General features: G+C 49.2%; 1 long non-coding RNA gene across 1 annotated transcript; it reads left to right on the top strand.

Moving 5' to 3' along the window:
- The first annotated feature begins 5,915 nt into the window (after positions 1-5,915).
- On the top strand, positions 5,916-18,396 carry LOC147654358 (uncharacterized). The gene is made up of 2 exons (XR_015285013.1): positions 5,916-5,945; positions 11,466-18,396. It is a non-coding gene; the product is annotated as an uncharacterized LOC147654358 (long non-coding RNA).
- Positions 18,397-18,889: the final 493 nt, after the last annotated feature.

The raw sequence follows: 18,889 nt of genomic DNA, 5'->3' as shown, positions 1-18,889 counted from the left end.
GATCCCCATTTCTAACTGGAATTTATGGCAGGAGCCAAAGCTGGAGTTCACATGAAACACATCCCATTTCAAATCACCAAAGCCAACGCCTGGATTGGGTTTTCTTCCATACCAAATATCGGGGCTGAAAGCGTGGGAATGCCTTCTCTTGAAATATATCTTATTTCCACGGTCTGGCTAAAGAGGTCCCTCACTCCCAAACCATTACAGCCTTTGTTTCTTTCCTAAATCTCATAGCACCGACGTTTGCCGTGAAATCTCCGGGTCAGCATCCCCCTCCTGGCTTCACTCCCCCATTCTCTGTGAGCTTGCTGGGTTACACTCCAGGTTACACACAGGGACATGAGCTGAGCGTCCCCAGAAGCGACAGACAGAACGCTGCCAAGTGAAACCCACACTTGTTGCAGAGTCGTGTTTTAACCTTGTCCCATCCCTCCCCTTCTAGCAAGCCAGCCTGGGTGGGAAAGCCGAGGAGAAATAAGATGTTACGTTCATCCCGGGGAGCCGAGAGACGGGGGATTTGTAACTGGAGACCAGGACGGAGGCGGGGAAGAAAGAAACACAGAGAGATATTGATGAGCCCCTAGGTGGGCAGGTCGGCTGTCCCCGGCGCCCCTTTCACAGCGCCTTTGGCATCTCTCGGCGCCGCGCATCCCCCTGCGTGCGTGCCCCGGCATGCAGGCGCGGGCGGTGGGGCTGGGGGGCGGCTTGAAAAGCCTCGCTGAGAAAGGTATTTCTTGTGGGGAGAAAGACGCGGGGCGGGGGGAAAGAAAGAGGGCAGGCCCCCTCGCTCCCCACTGAGTCCATTTCTCCTGCTTTGCCGGAGCTGTCAGCCTTGAATCCCGGTGGCGTCCCGTAACTAATTGACAGCAATGGGGGCCTTTGGGAGCCGAAGAATACGCATCCTTGCTGGGCGAGCGCTGGAGCAGGGGCTGCGCGGGCAGCTGTGGGGGGATATAAAGGGCGGCTTTGAAAGCCTTTGTGCCTGCCCGCAGTGCGTGCGGGCGTGTGTGTGGCTGTTTTGTGGCGAGGTGAGGGATGCCGGGCAGGGGGCAGCCGCAGGGAGAAGCCCTGCAGAAGTGAGGTTCTCCCAGAGAAAAGGGCCGGGGAAGGGAGGGAGGGAGGGAGGGAGGAAAAAGCCCCAAACCGCGCCAGGTCCCCGCGCTCTCCGCGGGCATCGGCGCTGCGAGCCGGGAGCTGGATGGGGGCTCGGTGTAAAGCCAGGGCCATCGGGAAATTAAATCTCTGTTTCTCATTCTGCCCTGGCCCAGACAGTAAAATATGACCCGCCGGCACGGCCGCCGAGCTGCAGCTTCGAGAAACAAAACCCCTGCTGTGTTCTTGCTGGGCTTGGGGAGCGGGCAAAGAAATCCTCCCTCCCAGGTGTAACCTGGCAGCTTTGTCCCTCTGGTCATTCCTACTCCTTCCTGAGGATACCCACCAGAAGAAAGGCTAGATTTTATTTATTTATTTAATTAATTAATTAATTTGTAATTATTTTTTTATTGTCCTGAAGCCAGTTGCACAAACATGTCCCAGCGTCGCAGACAAAATATTGTCCGGGAGACATTTTTATGTTTTTGCCTTGACTCATGCAGAAATGCCCCATTGTCTGTGACATTTTAAGAAACAATCTCTGATAAAAGTATTTGCACATTTACAGCTGAAAAGAAAGAAAGAAATTAACTGCTTGCATTTCTCCGGGGTTTGTTGTTTTGGAATTCAATAACAGAAGCGACCAAATGGGGACAAGTGTAAAAGAAACAGCTCCCAAGGCACCTGGGCAAGGGTGCAACTAACAAACAAGCCCAGCAAAACTGTAGTGGCAACAAGGGACACTTATATTTTAGACCAAATCTGCACCCAGTTTTTGAGAGAGAAAGGGAATGTTTGAAAGACGGGGCATCAGTTCATAAGTGTGAAGGCCAAAAGACATCATTAGACCAGCTAGTCTGATCTTCTGTGTTATAAAGACCCCAGAATGATACACAATTATGTTTATATTGAGCTAAATGACTTGTATCTGACCAGTAGCCACTTTTTTTTTCCTTTGCCACAGTCCTTTGTCTCTTTATTTTAACTAGACCCTATGCAAAAAATGCTTGGATTCAGCCAGTCAATAGCTCCCGGGCATTTGGCAAAATGCATTTTTCATTCTGCATTTGCCTCACTTAAGTAGATGCTGTGTTTTTGCTCGATCCTATGTGTGGCAATACAGCATAGGAAAGACAGATCCTCACAGGTCTGCTGGCTGAGCAAGGCTAATTGCCCAGCTCTAGGCCAAAAGAGAGAGGTGCCCAGCTATCTCCCAGGTCAAGTCCAGAGGCCCTTGGTTCCCAAAACTGTTCATGCTGTGTTTGAAGTGATGAGTCCTCACTCTTTCTGCTGCCTGTGGGTTACACACTGCAAGAAAAGGGAGCTAGATTTCCTGGGAGTGATAAACATTTAGCTTAGCAATAGATCAGTGTGGTAAGGTTTCTCCATGAAGCCTGAGTGAGCATGTTAAATGCAGAGAGCAGGGCAAGCCCTGGGCAGGTGGCTGGGCTTGCTGAGAGCATCCAGCCCCTCTGGTACCCATCTGGCAGCTGGCTAGTGTCTCTGCTCATTTGAATTAATGATATTAAGAGATGGCTGATCAATTTGTGCTGTTGAAAGAGGAGAATTCCTTGACTAACCAGAAAAGCAGTTTCTAGTGTTGTTGGGGTTTTTCTTAAAGAGGTAAAGTATTACTATTACTATTACTATTACTATTACTATTACTATTACTATTATAGCATATTTGTCAATATTTTTGAAACTTCTTTCTTCTGGTTTGTTTTCAGTCACATGAGTGATGGTGTTCATTTCTCCATTTCCCAAACACTGCCAGGGCCAATACAGCTCTGTCTGAGCTCTGAAAGATGATGTTTGGTCCATCCAGTAACCGCTGGCTTGAGCCCAAGCTCCCAATGAACTCAGTAAAAAGATTGACTTAGCTTAAAAGGGAACATGACCTTAGTCTGTACCCTGAACAATAGTTCAGAAATGCCTGCCTGGCTGCAGGCTGCAGTGACCTGTTGCTGCTTGTGATAGTTGCACTGCTGGCTCTGGGCAGCTCTGACCATCTTTAGGCTCCATGTTTGTAGAGCGCCCAGTGTGGAATCAGTGTCAGGTTTCTGATGGATGCTTCCACACGTTGTCGCAGCAGATAAGTGATAGCAGAGCCTGTCAGTGCAGGTGTGAGCAGGGATGGCACTGCTCTCCCCCTGAGAGCTCTGGAATGTCAGGCAGCTCTTTTGTCTGCAGTGGGGTCGCTGGTTTGTGTGGGAAGAAAGACTGTGACTGCTGGCAGAGGCATCAGTTCAAATCTACTGATTGCTCTCTCTCAGCTGACAGTAAAAATAATTCAGTTTCAGATAATACAGCGTTGTTCTTTCCATGTGGAAAAATCAGAAAGACATGCAAAACTCTCCCTCTTTTTTTCCTGCTAATTGCCTTGATTTCTGCTTCCACATTCCCAGCTGCCGCTGCTCTTCAGGTTGCCCTTTTTGACTCCTCGATTAACTTCTTTGTCCACCCGTTTACCACTCGGGACATGTCGACCTCTGGATGTAAATCTGCGCTGACGTCCCTCCCATTTGCGTGCTTTTGTCGGGGCTGACATCTGCGAGACTCCTTGTGGTGGAGATGGGAGGGAGCCGGGTAGGTGTGGGATGTGGGCAGTGCCCTCCCCTGCCAGGGCTGCTGCCCACCTCCACTCTGTGTCACTGGCTCCCCGTCCCACAGCTCAGTGCCCCAGCCTGGCATGAAATAATCACAGATTTTGGTCTGCAGCTCCCAGATGACACATGAGTGTAGGAGCAGCCTTCACCCTCTGCTGTCTGCTGGCTCCGGAGTTCCTGAGTTGTTCATGGCACTGCTGGCTCTCAGCTCCTCCAGAGACAGACAATCTTTATTATCAGGTTAATTTGAACAGGCATTCTCGGTGAGAAAGCCCAGCCCACGTGCAGTGCCCCTTGCCGCGCCCTGGAGCTGCTGCTTTTTGAAATGGGAGGCTTGTTTGGAGGACACCCCCAGAGCCAGGACAATGCATTTGCTCCTCACGTTACCTATGCAAGACATCCTCCCTGCACAGCAAATGTCTGACAAGCCTTGCAGCTATGAGGAGGTCACAGATCATTGCAGAGCCTGGCTGTGCACCTCACATCAGAGCTGACAGGTGGGGTGGACACAGCACCATTTTCCAGAAGCGGGACCTTGTGGATTTTTGAAGCAGAGGCAGCTTTTTCCCACATGATGTCCCAGGCTGCAGCATAAAGGCCTTGTTTGCTGTGAAGTGGGTTTTATTCTACAGAGTTTGACCACTGGGATGTGGAGTGCTGCCTCCTGGGTCTGCTGTGATTTTTGGCAGTATCTCCTGAATCCTGCTCTGAAGCTTTCTGCTCTGAAGCTTTTCCCAAGAGCCTCCACCAGAGATGTGAGATGCCAGTTAAGGTTCAGATTTCCAGCACTGCGTAGGGCTTTTGGCTTTAATTACACAGAGCCCCCTTCCCCCAGCCTTCCCCTTGTTCCCAGCACAATGAGGTCAGACACCTGCAAAACTGAACTTTTAGGGAAATGGCCCCAGAGCAGGACAAAGGCGTTAGGCAGTGGGGGACGGGGACGTGAGGGGCAGGCAAGCAGCTGTGGCGGAGGAGGCACAGCTGGATCCCTGCACAGCACTGCCTCCCTGTCTGCCCTGCCTCATCCTTTTAGAGAAGTTTCTCCTTGAGAAAACCAGAGTGGTTTCTCCTTGAACTCCATGGTAGCGCCATAGCTGCCACGCAAGAGTCCCTGGACAAGCACCTTGCTGAAGGCCTCCCTGAACAATTAAGGGAAGTGGTCTTGTTTGACTTGAGCCCTTTTCTTCTTCTCAGTTTTACCCAAATAGAGATAGACAACTTTGCGGAGGTTGTAGAGACCTGTAGGTACTAGGAATGGGCAAGCTCCAAATCCCTGCATTACCTCATTTAGATCACGGTCTTTCTTCCTTGGTGGAATGCAGTTGGCATTGCTGAGCTGTGTGCAGATGCTTGAAAGATTTGGTTTAAATACTTTCCTAAAGGAAAGGGACCAATAAGCATTGCAACTGCACAAAGTGATATGAAGTTGTACTTACATGCTCAAGAGGTCTGTGAGCTTTACAGAGCACTCCAGGAAAATGAGTTTTAGTGAAATCATACATGGGGTGAGCTATACCAGGTTTTTGTTTATCTCTTCCCGCTCAAGGGAAAAGAAATAAGAGGACATATCCATTCCTTAAAAATGGAGGGGGAAAGTTATTTAGAAAGAAGCAAAGAAAAAAGAGAGCAGGACTAATAGGTGACCTATGTTGCCACCACTAGTCCGCTCTCTGTGTTCCCACATGTAAAATGGGAAGAAAAACAATGAGTAGATAATGAATATGGGATGACAGATAGGGTGGATAATGAGGGGGAAAAAGATTAAAAGGGTCATCAGTTCTCATGCTTATGGATTCAGCTCAAAATACTAAAGTGCCAGGAGAAAATCTGTGGAGTTGCATCATTCAACTGCATCCAACAAGATTTCTATTCCGTTTCCTACTGACACTGGGCAAGTGGATCTTGCCCAATAATACCTGATTTCATACAACACTTCTCCCTAGGTCATGGAGGGCATTGTATGAGCATTGCATAAGTATAAGAAAGCATCTCTTTAATAAGAAATGACTGGTTGGAAGGGCCCAGTGAATTCCCCACCCCACAGAGGTCTACAGTGCAGCAGTCACAAGGCAGCAAGTTAAACTGGAGCTTTGGACAGTGTTGTGTTGTGGATTTGCAGTTTAGGCTCCGTCTCCTTTTGGAAGGCTCTGTTCTGCCCTGGAAGGGTGTCAGGCTTCTCGCCTCGCTGCCACACTGTGGGAATGTTGCTGAGGGGGTTCTGTGCCTCCCACCATCTCTCCTGAGGTACGACCCTCTGTGTTGTTGCCTGGGCTGAGAGGTGGTGGTGAGGGGCAGGGATGAAGGGGAGGGGGCGGGGGGAGAAGTTGGTGAAGAGGGTAAAGGAAGCAACTTTTTAAATAAAAAAAAAATAAGTGATGAATAGATCGGCTAATCCCGGGAAACCTTGAGAATATAGAGGAGCGTCTGTGGAGCCTCCCTTTTTTCTTTTCTTTTTTTTTAATTTTCCTTTCTTTAATTTCGCTGCAGCACGTATAATCAATTATGGCTTGAATTGGGGATAAGGGGAGGGAAAGTACTTCAATTCATAAATCAATTTTATACGGTCATCAGTCAGGTTGTGAATGCAAATACCTCTGTCGGTTTAGGTTATTCAGAATTAATTGACTCCCACCGGGCTGGGCTGCAGATGGAGAGAAGCTTTCTCACAAAGTCTGCTCAGGCTCAGCATGGGGGCAGGCAGGCGGGCTGGCTTCCTCCTCCTCCTCTTCCTCCTCTTTCCTCTCCTGGAGCATTATACTATTGGCGTTGAGGAGAGTTTTGTGTGTGCGTGTGTGTGTCCCCTCTGTGAGAGGGAGAGATGCTTGAAGAAAGAAAGGGATATGCAAAGATTAAAGTCACAAGCCCCCTCTTCAGCCCTGGCCTGCGCAGACACTTTTATGTGATTAGGAATGCTTTGCTTTCAAGGGTTTGCTTTTAAGCCTTGAGCTTCTCTTGAACTTCTCCAATAAGAAAACAAACAGCAGTGTCAAAGCCTCCCCTGTGCCTGGAATTCGAGCTCGAGTTGTGTCATTAAAAAGCCACTTCGCTACTGGGACTTTGGCATCTGAGTCACTGTTTCAAAGCCAGTCTGGGGCAGGAGAGATCGAAAGTCATTAAACATCTAGTGGTTGTTTTGGTGGCCTATTGAAAAATGAGGTTTGGAGGGTTTCAGGGCCACTGGGAGGACACAGAACAAATGCTGCCACCTGAATCCTCCCTCCTCCTCCTGCACCTTCTCTCCAAGGGCTGCATGGCTGAAATATCTGGCAAGCAGGGACTCTATGGAGCAAACCCAAAGGATGGATTTGCTGGAGGATGAAGAAGGCTGTAACCTGCAGCCCCTCTTTTCCTCCCCCAGGTCAGCACATGTCCTGGGCTAAACATTGGGGCAGAGCTGGCAGTGAGCCACAGAGGGGGCTCTCAATTTCCTCACCCCCTCCCTCCCCCAAACACCCCAATCTTCTCATGGGACTGCACCCAGCCTGGAGGCTGTCACCCCATGTGGGCTATCACTCCACTCTTCTCCTGGCCCCATGACCCCTTCCCTCCTCCCTGGCCAGCTCCCTTTGTCTCATTGGTTAGACATGAGTTCCCCCACACGAGGGACAACCGTCCTGGTTTTTGCATGTTCTCACCAACCAGTCCCAGCCTCAGACTGGCTGGCATGTCCCCCACATCAGCCGCTGGAGGTTTGTGTCTGACACCACACTGATGTCACTTCATGACACCCCCTGGAAAAGATAATTGGTATTAACACCCAGGTACACACCTTTCCCTCTTTGTTTTGGCTTGGCACACCTAGGCTTTTTCAGAGCAGGACATCTCTGCTTCAAACTGCAGGAGCTCATCAAGAGAAGGAGGCCATCAGGCATGCATCAGGAGATACCTAACTATGAGATCAATTGCTAAAACCAATCAGAGTATGTACCCTGTTTTCTGCCTGGGGAAACTGAGGCACAGATAAAGATGTGGCTCAATCCAGAGCATCCTACTTCTAAAAAGTAGCATAGCTGGGAATAAATCCTAGATCCTATTGTCTGCACTCTTGTTATGGTGCTCACCAGGACCCAGACAGCAGACCACCAGAGCTGAACAAGTGGGGCATGTCCATGCCCTCTGCTGTACTATGGGCCAAGCACATCAGGTTTCAGCAGGGCTGGAGGCACTGGCATACTAGTGGAGTGCCAGAGATGACCCAGTGGAGCTGATCCCCACAATGCCAGGGAAACAACAGGTCAGAAACACCAAAAGCTCGGAAGAGGCTGTGAAAGTAGCAATAACTGGAGAGGAAGCTTGGCTATGCTCAAAGCACCCCAGGAGGAGAAGGCTGCAAAGGAAGATGAAAGGAGCTGTCTGTAGCTGTCTGCAGTTAAGTGGGGAGGTGGGAGACGGCTTTGCAGTTCTCCAGCAGGAAGCGTGGGGAGCAGGTCTTGGCAAAGGGAAGCAAAAGGGAGAAGCAGAACAAAAGAGCCATGCAACTTCCACTCAATGCTATCCTCCATTTTGGGCAAATCTGCTATTTGAACAGCAACCAAAGAGCCAGGTGCTTTGGATGGTCTTCTACAAGGCTCTGCCAACTTCACAGCACCCCTCAGCTGCAAAATTCTCCATTAGTTTTCACAGATGCAATTTTGTCAAAGCCCCTTCCCACGGCCCACTCTTCCCCCTCTGCCTCTGCTGCAGTCATGGGCACTCCTACACACACCATCCTGCCACCCCATTTCCCCTCAGTGCTTCCCCTTCATGATACACACTGTGGACAGTAACTGATGAGAATATGAATGCCCCAAATTCCTCATCCTGTATTTTTTGAAATGAACTTGGCCCATAGTCTAGAGAAGGTAAACATGGGATTGTTATCCCCAGCACCAACCTGGAAGCCTTTTAGGGAATTTACCACCCCTGCCACATGCCAAAGTACAGCCCATTGGGAAGGATGAGTCCCATGTTTGCAAGACTGTCAAGTTTTTCACACTGAAAATGAGAATTATGCAGACAAGTCAGGCTCCTTCTGCTGAGGCTGTTGCACCTTGTAGATTCTCCATGGCCATCACGTTGTCTCTGCTGCACCTTCTCCATATGGCAGTGCCAGGGGGATGTCCTGCTCTGGGGCTGGGGGTGACTGGGAGCATGGGATGGGTATGTCTTGTGCATGGTGTGGGGGTCCCAAAAAGCTTTTGCTATATGTCTCTTCACATGGCAACCCTGTGCTCCCTCTTCCTGTTACAAGCACCAGGAAATCCATGCGTTAGATAAAAAAGTGTCACGATGGCCTTCTGCACATCCAAATCCCATCCACCCACCAGCCTGACAGTAACCAGGTCTGACTCTTTCTAAACACAGGTCCCCGGGGCCAAAAGCTGGAATCTGTGCTACCTCTGCTAAACCCTGTCTAAATTCCCTGCTGAAAATCCCTGAGAATATCTGCTTGGTGTTCATCAGGTTGGAAAGCAGTTTAAAAAAAAGATCAAACACCCTTTGGGATCTTCCAGCAAATCCGTGATATGTGAGAATTAACCTATTTTTAATGCACTGCCTGCTTTCCCCACACTCCCTTGCTGGCTCGAAGCTGGTTCATCTTTCAGAGCTGAACAATGCTTCGTGTGTTTCTGTTTGCTCAACATTTAGAGGGGAGGCCTTCCTCTCTTCAATGCTTTCTTAGCATTTTTTAATCATGTTTATAAAGTCAAATACCTAAGTGACCAAAAGAGCGGCGAGAACTGCTTCTCTGCTCTGCAGGGTACTGAAATCTCCTCTTGAAGTCAATGGGGAGAGCCATGCTCTGCTGAAATCTTGATCAGAGCTGGAGCTTTAGCAAAGGGGAGGAGTGAGCCCCTTGCTTTACTACACAGCTCCTTTCACAGAGGCCCGGGGAAGGAGGGGAGAGGTGGGGGGGGGGAGAATCTTTACACCCATGGTGGGACTTCTGAAGAATTTACAGTCATCTTTCCTAGAGACACTAAAGATTTTATAGCCTTGGTACCAGTGGTTACAATGCCCTATGGAGCACAGAGCTGAGCGTATGCCAGGGACCCCTTCATCTCACCAGAGGCTGGAAGGTGGCCAGGGGCTTCACATGGGGAAGTTTATTTCAGAGAGAGAAGGGAGTGAGGAAGCGGGAGGGAGAGAAGAGGGGAGAGAGGCCGAGCAGAGGGGGAGAGGGAAGGGAAAACAAAAGCATGTGAGACAGGAGAGTGAGGGAAAGGCAGGATAGAGAGCAAGGATGGGGGAGCAGAGGGAGGCAGAGAAATGAGAGGATGCCAGCGTGGGAGGAATGAGAGGAGAGACCTAGAAAGGAGGAACAGAAGGGAGAAATGAAAGGGAGGGAGAAAAACATTTTAGAAGTGGCAGAGGGAGGAAACATGAGATGAAGGAATAACAGAAAAGGAGCCAGAAAGAGGGAAAGGAAGAAATACAAATACAAGTAAAGTTAGAAAGCAAAACAGGTTCTGAAAGCAGGTACAAGAGGAAGGCTCAGAGCAGCCTACAGCCCAGACCCTCAGAAAAACCCAGCACAGAAAATGAGGCTTTTCAGTGACTGTCCCCATTCTCCTGCCAAGACTTTAAACTGAGAGAGGAGCCAGGGAGCACTTCTGCATACCCAATTCTGCACATACCTGCACACCCAGGGCCCTCTCAGGCAGATATTCACAAAAATGAATATGCATCTATATATGCATGTGTGTGTGTGTGCATGTACCCTTGCACATATGTGCAAGTATGTCATGTATTCAATGTTATGGCATCCATGCTTTCCCTCTCTTCACACTTCTGTGCACCTGCTGTGCATGTGCAGACTCTCCCTGTACCTTCACCTGCCTCCACACACCCAGCTTGAGCTCCACTCACTCCTCGGCTGGCTGCAAAACAAGGCTTACACTCTGTGGAAAAATGCTGAGGTTTGGCTGTTAGGGTTCATTCCATGCTGGGAAGAAAATGAGCTTTTTTTTTCATGAGGGAAAAAAAAAAATTCAGACAGAAAAATGAAGCCAGCGAGTGCTCCACCTCAGAACATGAAACATGGACATACATTTAAGAAATGGTTTCCCTGACCTGGTGGTCCATGAATGCAGATTTAATGACGATTGTGGTGGTCAATTATAGCCTGGTCATTTATATCCCTGTGAGGCTATGCTTGAGGCTCCTAGCCCAGAAGTTACAGTGCTGTCAGAGCATTAGTGAGCCAGTTCCATGTCCTTGTCCTAAGTCCAGCAAAATCAATGTGCTGGCATATCTCTGGGTGCAGTGGGGTGATCTCTGAGCTCTGCATCTGCTTGGTTTGCAGACAGGGGAGTGTTTGCCCAGGGTTCCCACACAGTGGTGAGCCTCCTGTGAGCAGAGCCAGGCAAACCTGGGGCTCTCGGGCCAGAGCGGATGTCGAGCTCCTGCCAACAATCCACTGCCCATCACTGTGTTTCTAAAGCACAGTGTGCCAGCTCAGTCTCAAGGAGGGTCAGTGGCAGCCATAAAACTCCCTTAAAGTGAACTTCACACTCAGCGTGTTTCTCTCTCATTATAATAGACAGAAATTAGAAATGTAGCAGGGATTTTTTGTACTTCTATAGGTGTTGCCAGAGCCCAGAAAGGGTAGGGGACCAAAGAGCGAGCAACCTGGCAACATTATATTGGGATGAAGAAGCAACAGTGGTTTAATTTTCTATTAAAATCACTCCCCACAAGCTGTGGAAACTTTGTCTTGTTAGAAAAACACTGCAGAAAGGCCCTGGGTAATACATTGTTAATGGGTCTCTCTCATTCCGACAGTAACCACAGCTCCATGCTGGACGACTCGGCAAACCACCAGAGGAGGTAGATCTCTGCTGCTGGAGCATGTCCTGACATCTGAGCACCAAGGAAGGGCCATGAGGATGCCAGGGGAACATCCTCTCCGTGTCAGTGTTAATGTCAGACCTCCTGAGGGACAGCTGCATGTTTTTAGACACTTAGGGGCATGCTGTCCCCTGCCATAATTTGGCACCAGTTGAGTGCATTTGACTTAAGATGGATGAAATGTAAAGACCTCCAGTTAGACAGCTGTTGGGGAACAGCTTGAGGAAGGGATGGTTTTATTTCAAGATGCACACTTCTTTCAGCTTGTAATTCAGCCTTTCGCTTGTTTGGTGGTGCTCATCTGATGCCATTGGTTTTTACAGCCTCCCTGTGAAACACCACTGCTTCAGAAATGCCCCTTTCTCTTCTCTCCCCACATTTTCTTTGAATTTTTTTGCTTTCCTATAGAATAACCAAAAAGTGCATAGGGTAAAGTGCCTCTGGAAAGGCAGAGAAAGCATGAATCAATAGAATAACAGAGTGCAAGCTGAGCACATCCTCTCTACCCAGCAATGGAAGTCAAATTTATTTTATTTTTTCTGTTCTTATTTGGTCATCAGAAGCAGCAGTAAAGTCAAGACCATCTGTTTTGGAGATGTGTGGTCATTTCTGCTAGGAGAGAGTACCAGTGAGCCTGCATGTCAGGGCAGGAATAGACAGGAACTGGCCCTTGTGCCAAGACTTTCTTGGTAATCCAAGGAATTCACCCACAAAAAAAGCTAAATTAGTTCAAACTATAGTCCAGAGGGGCCCTGGCGTCCTCAAGCTATAAACAGAGAAGAGAAATGGATCTGATAAAAAGCCACATTTCTGGTAGGCTTGGAGGAATGCAGTGTGCTCAGTACACGAAGGGAATCTGCATGGCTGTGCACAGGTCTTTACTCTGGGGCCATGCACTACTGGCTGATTAAATCTTTTACTCCTGCTGGTGAATAATTATCCGCCTGACCTGCTCCACCGCAGGCAGCAAGAATACCCCATTAGTGACTTTTTCCCCAAAAGAGCAGGGTGCTCACTCCTCATCTGGCTCTACCTGGCCTTTGGCAGTGATGCTTAGGCCACAGCTTTCAGTGCCAGGTTCTGACAGGAATGTCCCCAGGTTCAGGGACCCCTGCAGGAGACCTGGCTCTTTCAGGTGGGGGGAGAGCACTGCCTCCCAAAGGAAAGAGCCTGGCACCTTGGGAGGTGTGGCCCAGGGCCTTAGTTCTGATGTTATTTTGTTCCCCGATTTTGGAAGGAGCAGTGGAAACAATTAGGTCTCTTAATTTCTCTGAGGCAAGATCCAAATACAGAAAAGAATACATCTCCCAGGCAGGGAGAAGTGGGGAATTAACTGCCTTTTTTTGGATGAGATCAGAGAAAGCTGATTTATGAAGCAAAGAGAAAGCAAAGTGCTTTTATGGGTAAAATGTTCCCTGCTTATTTCCTTTCTGTCAGACTACGTTCCTCCCACGCTTCTGGCTGCAAGCTTGCTCCTTGGAAGCCTGTTTAAGCATTTCAGCATGTGATGATTTAACTGGGCATGGATTCTGACAGATCTTTGCAAATAACATCACAGGAGTTGCTGGAGGTGACAGCCTAACGCCGACTCGGGGCACGTTCAGGAGGACAAGGCTGGCAAAGAGAAACCCAGCCATCCCTGTGTGCTCCCAGCCTCTGCCAGGGCCCCTCTGAGCCTCAGGCCCCGGGAGACACCCCTGGCCATCTGCTGAGATGGGGTGAGCCTGGCAACCTGCTCTATCTGCCGTGTCCCTCGGACAGACGGAGGAGACGCCGCTCCGCTGCACAGAGGGCTCCAGAGCCGAAGCCTCGCGGAGAGCGGGGGCGTTTGGTTACAGCTCAGGCAGAGCAAGGGAAAGCAGAACAGGAGAGAAATCCAAGAAGTTGGGTGTGGAATGAGAAAGTTTCTGCAATCGAATTTCCACACACGGGGCTTTCAGCTCCTGCCAATGTACATATAGGAAGGGATGAACTCAGGGGAACTCAAGAGGCTTATTCCAGCTAAGGGAGAATGGAGCAAGCAACTAACGCTGAATTACAGGGTACCAGAATCACGTCTGGGACATCTCAAGTGTTGATGGCCAGGCTGTGCTGTCTGCCCCAGTGATTCTGTGCAGTTCCTGGTGACAAAGACACCCACCTGTGACAGATCTAGCTGCAAAGCTGCATCTGCTGCGCCCACACATGCAAATACAGCCCAGTTTTCGCTTCCATAGGTGGGGGCATCAACACTGTCTGCACAGTCCAGAGGAACCACAAGTGGAACCACATTGGTGATCTGTGGAGCATGAATGCAGAGCAATTCAATGCACGGATCTAGCAGGTTTTGCACACCCAGCAGACCATTCTGGGGATTGCTGGGAGATTTTGGCACAACTGTCTGTCACTTCTGCTCAGGCACCACCCTGTTGATGAGATATCAACCAGAAGGGTCTCCAGAGCACTCCCAAGGACACCATAAGGTCCAGGGATGGGAACAGTCAAACACTTGACATACCTTCACAGAAGAAAATTAGCAAAGGAGGTGAAATGAAATAAACCCTCTATGAAGTAAGGCAAAACAGGAAAATATAGTTTAATAACCAATAATGATATAGAGAAGCCCCCATGCGCAGACCCCAAACTGCGGTAGGTTTACAGGGAGATGGGGAGGGCAGGGGTGGGAGCTGGGGGTAGGGAAGAGAAAGCTGTACGAATTGACCTCTCTCCCCCCTGCCCCCTCCTTTTTCTTTAAATCCCCACCTAGTCAGGAGTGCTCATTAAGGATGGCTCTCGTTTCCCTAATTAGGCTGCCCCCTTCCCTTCACAGGGCTCCAGACCTCTGCCATTCAGCAATAACAAGAATAACAAGAAACTCGTTATTTTATAACCTGGGCCAGGGAGGAGGGGAAGAGGGAGAAGATGGTATTGTGATGTGCTGCTTGGAGGAAAACAAGTTCAGAAAAACCTGGGTCGAGGGAGGAGTCCCTCTTGTTAGGGAGACCTTGTCTCCTTTTAAAACACCCTCTCGCCCTTGTGCATGCCTGCACTAGAAGTAATGCTATAAGGAATGAGGATTTGTTTGGGTTATTTTTCCCCTTTTCTGCAGGTTCATTCTTAAAAGTTGTTTTTCTTTCTAGAAATCATACATATGTGTGCTTGATTCTGTGGGAAAAGTAACCTCTCGTGACTCTGACAAGGCATGAGCCATCCCAGCCCTGAGGTGGGGAGGAGGAGGTGGCAGCAGTGGCAGTGCAGGGGACACTACATGTGTTAAGTGGTCTAGTGAGGGAGGCTGTGATGGTTTGCCTCAGGAAGGGCTCAGCTATTGGGAATTGGCTTTCCCAATTCTCTTTCCCCCTCAGATGCCAAGGCTGTGCCCCACATGTGTGAGGTGTCCCCTTCAGCCATGTCGCCCTCCCTGCTGTGATGGCTCCTTTGCCATTTGGCCACCTCCATTCTGCATCCTGCTGCTGATCCCCTCTGGAACAGCATCCCAGCAAACCTCCTCACCAGCAGACAAACCAGTGTTTGATTTCCAAAACTGCTGTGAAAAAAAACAAAACACCAAACCAAACAAAAACCAAACCAATAAACCAAGCAAAGAAACCTGTGCCTGTTTTATACCCGTGGAGCAGAGATGGAGGGTGAGTGAAATGAGGGCTCCCTCACAGACTCCTTGGGTCCCTGTTACAGCATAAAGACATGACCTTTCCTCAGCCTTGTGTTGTGTGGCATCCCACCCCAGAGGCAAACAAGCCAAGTCAGCATGACCAAGCATGTGTTTGAGTGTTGTTCTGGATGAGAGGAAAAAAAATAAATGCTCGCCACCTTGCAAAATCAGACCCTCCCTGAGCATTTGGAATTAATTTTGTCAAAACCAGCTTATCATCTCCATAAATTGTCACAATTCTACTCTGTTTTGCAGAGCTAAACATTTCAACATTTTATGCACATTACCAGTTGCACCATCTTTGCTCAATTTATGCCTCATTTAAATAACTTATTACATCAGATATTGGGCTTTTTTTTATAGCTCAATTTTAAGTCTCTTTCTCATACTGTCTTTAAAACTTGTCTAAGTCTTTCAAGATGTTCTTTCAAGCCCTCAGACCAAATTAAAACATCATTCACTGCAGCTTCAGCACTTAGCAGTTTCTCAGAGATCTGGCAAATACTCTTTGAAACACCTCGGGAGAAGAAGAAATGCCAAATAATGTCTGCCTTAGCTTACACATTGACATTTGAACCATGAATGCCCAAAGTTACGCCTCAAAAGTAGGTGCAGGCATGTAAGCAGGGGATACTGCATTTTTCTGAGGTGACAAATATCCCATAATAATGTCTTGAGGGATTTATGATATCAATTACTTGGATTTCGCCTCGAAGCCTTTCTTACAAATGATGGTTCATATTGTTTTCTAAATTGATGTTCATGTCTTAACTCAGTTACATCTGCTAACGGGTTTGGATTGTCCCGATTGTAAGTAGACAAACAAATATGTATCTGCTGGGACTGAGATTCACTGAGCCAAAGCCTCTTTAAACACTCTTCCTCCCACAAAAAAAAAAAAAAAGCAAAAAAAAAAAAAAGCAAAAAAAAAAAAAAGCCCCAACTCCATTGATTTAGAGCAAGGAAAATTGTTTCAGCTGTAACAGTTTTCTTGGGGTAAGATTTTTTGTGCCTAACCCCAAAACTCTGGGTCACCTGAAACATTTAGCAAATTGACATCACTTTTGCTGAATTATTTTGACTTAAAGAAAAGGAGCCTGGTCTGCAGGGATAAGAAACACCCAACCTCCTGCTTAGTTCTTCCCTATTTTTATGGAAGTGAGGTGTCCCAGCATATCTGTCAAATTTAGCAAAGACTGTTGTTCAGCCTTTGGCTGTGATCAGTTTTCCCCCACCAAGAAACACCTAGCGAGTGCACGGGCTGGAGAGAAGCTGTGTTACAGCTTCATGGACAGCTTGGGCTGGTGGAGCCTCTTCCAGCCTGTGGAAACATTCAGGACTTTGCCTTTTCCTGCTGGTAAAATAGAGCTTTGCTTTTCCAGTCACCCTCGACCTCCTGCCAAGAGGGGAACTTGGATATTTTGTCTGTGCTGACCCTCCAGCTGGGGCCGGGACATGTCTTGGCCACAGCAGGAAGGAAGAGAGTGCCTGGGATCACACATCTGGTTTTACATCTCCTCTCACTTCTCCTGTTTCAAGCAGAAACACATGGCAGGTATCTTTATGAGCAGAGAATATCTGCATGACACCAAATGCATCTGGATCGCACTTGGAGGGGAGCCCCAGAGTTGCTTCCAAAGGCAGACTTGATGTCTATACTGAAAGTAGCGGACATGGGAATGTGGAAAGGACCTGGTGTGCCACATGATGATCTGGAAGCATCAGCGTGCCTGCCCAGGGGCTGATGGATGAAAATCACCTACCCCCCTGTGCTGAAACTGGGCAGCACAGCTAGAGAGACATTCCCAAGAGGCCAGTCACTCTTGTGCCAGTCACACGCTTTTCCTTAGTCCACTTGTTAATTATGTGCTGCGGTCACATCTGGGTGGGCCAGTTGTGATCACAGCTGCTGGAGTGAGGGACAATCCCAGCAGATTTCACATGTTCTGGAGGTGGAGTTGGAGGTGAGGGAGATCTTCAGGCAACTGCAGCCCTGGGATGTAGGGTCACCTATACCACAATGCCGGCCACGCTGTCTTTCACACGTGTGAGCACAGTGGGAAGTGAGGCGTTCCCAGCTGGGAAAAGACAATTTGCAGCTATTCTGGGCTGTACTGGTTGGAACCCTCCTGTGAAAACAAATTGAGAGATGTCCCTGGTCGCTATTGACTAGCACTGCTGGGACAACACAGGCAGCTTTACTTGGTGAGAGGGGGGATGGAGGAAAAAGCCCCAAGTTCTTCTGCCCTGCTCTGCTCCATCCCTGCTGCCCTGGGGTGCATTTTCCTGCTTTGTCCCCAACAAGCACGTGTGTCCGGTAGCACCGTGGTTATTTTTAGGTGGACTTGGCCAGCATCCATGGTGGTGGTAGCTTTGGTGAGCCGGGAGAAGCAGACTTTTCTCTCTCTGCCTTTCAATGTTTGGAAACAGTGAGGCTGCCAAGGCAGCCTGTCTCCTGCTCTGCACTTCCAGCCTCTGGAAAGTGAGAATGAGCCCTGAAAAGCCTGGCAGGCCGTCCGGGAGAGCCTGCCAGGCAGCCGGCAGCACCCTGCCAACATCAGCGGCCCTTTGCTGCCATCAGCCAGGGAAAACTGGGGCAGGGGGGATGGAGAAGGGGAGGCAGCAGTGGAGGGAGAGGCTGGAAAATCGCACAGGTCCCTCTTGGGAAGAGCCTTTTCATTTCCTGAGCCTGACTCTGCATTTGTTATGGATCATGGGAGCAACATGGGAGGTTGGAGCAGGGGGAGGTGGGGAAGGGAGAGGCATCCACTGCAGTCACTCTGGGATTTCTCGTACATGTGTTTAGGACCGGGTCAATCTTGCTCAGGGGAAGGTGGCTGCTGGCACTGGCCAGACTTGGAGACCAGAGCAACTTGCAAGTGACAATGCAGACAGCCTGGGCCAGGACACTTGTGGGGCTCCCCCTTGCCTCCTGACACCTGGTTTGGCCATCCCTGCTGAGAAGGGACTAAGATGCCCCTAGATGGGACAGAATGAAGAGGCAAAGGACTGCTACACCAAGGAATGCTGCAGACCACGAGCAAGGCTGCATTGTGGGCATGCCCATGGAGAGGTGTACTATATCCGTGATGGAGCAAAGGCCAAGTCTAACACAGTCAGCAGACCACTCAGCCAGCTGACACTGATACTGCTATTTTTGCCCTAGCTATTCAAACCTCACCTCTGAATAAAACCAATATTTTTCTCAAAAAAGAAGCAGGAGACATGTTTTTCTACCAAAAGCTTTGCATATACCCTGTGCCTCAGCAGGAGCACTTGGGCCCTCAGCAAGGCAGCAGGGGCAGCTGGGGATGAGGGACAAGTCTTTCTGAAATGCTGGCATCTGTTTCACCACAGACTCTTTTGGGAGCCCACTCCCTAGAGCCAGCAGCCTCTCCTCTCCTGGCTGCCCGCCAGGATAGCAGGTCCAGGGCAGTGGCTGGAGCCCCCTTTTTCTCTCAGAGCCCCTCCATTCCTGGCTCTGAGCTGTGCCACTGCCAAAAAGGCAAAGGACTCCAGTCTCTGAAGGGGAGGGATAAGGAGGAGGTGTAATGCGTGTGTGTGTGCGTGTTTGTGTGTGTGTTGGGGGGAGATGGAGACATCGGGTAAGAACAGACTAGCTTTCAGAGTTTGGCTAACACCCTCTCCAGCCTCTTACTCAGCATACGCAGGGTCCCATGATCTGAGTAGCAGCCCCTCTCAAGCC

The sequence above is a fragment of the Cyanistes caeruleus genome, chromosome 3 (assembly GCF_971803275.1).
Source record: "Cyanistes caeruleus chromosome 3, bCyaCae1.hap1.1, whole genome shotgun sequence".
Classification (NCBI taxonomy): Eukaryota; Metazoa; Chordata; class Aves; order Passeriformes; family Paridae; genus Cyanistes; species Cyanistes caeruleus.
Note: the sequence above shows the minus strand (reverse complement) of the source record. Positions and strands in the feature narration are given on the sequence as shown.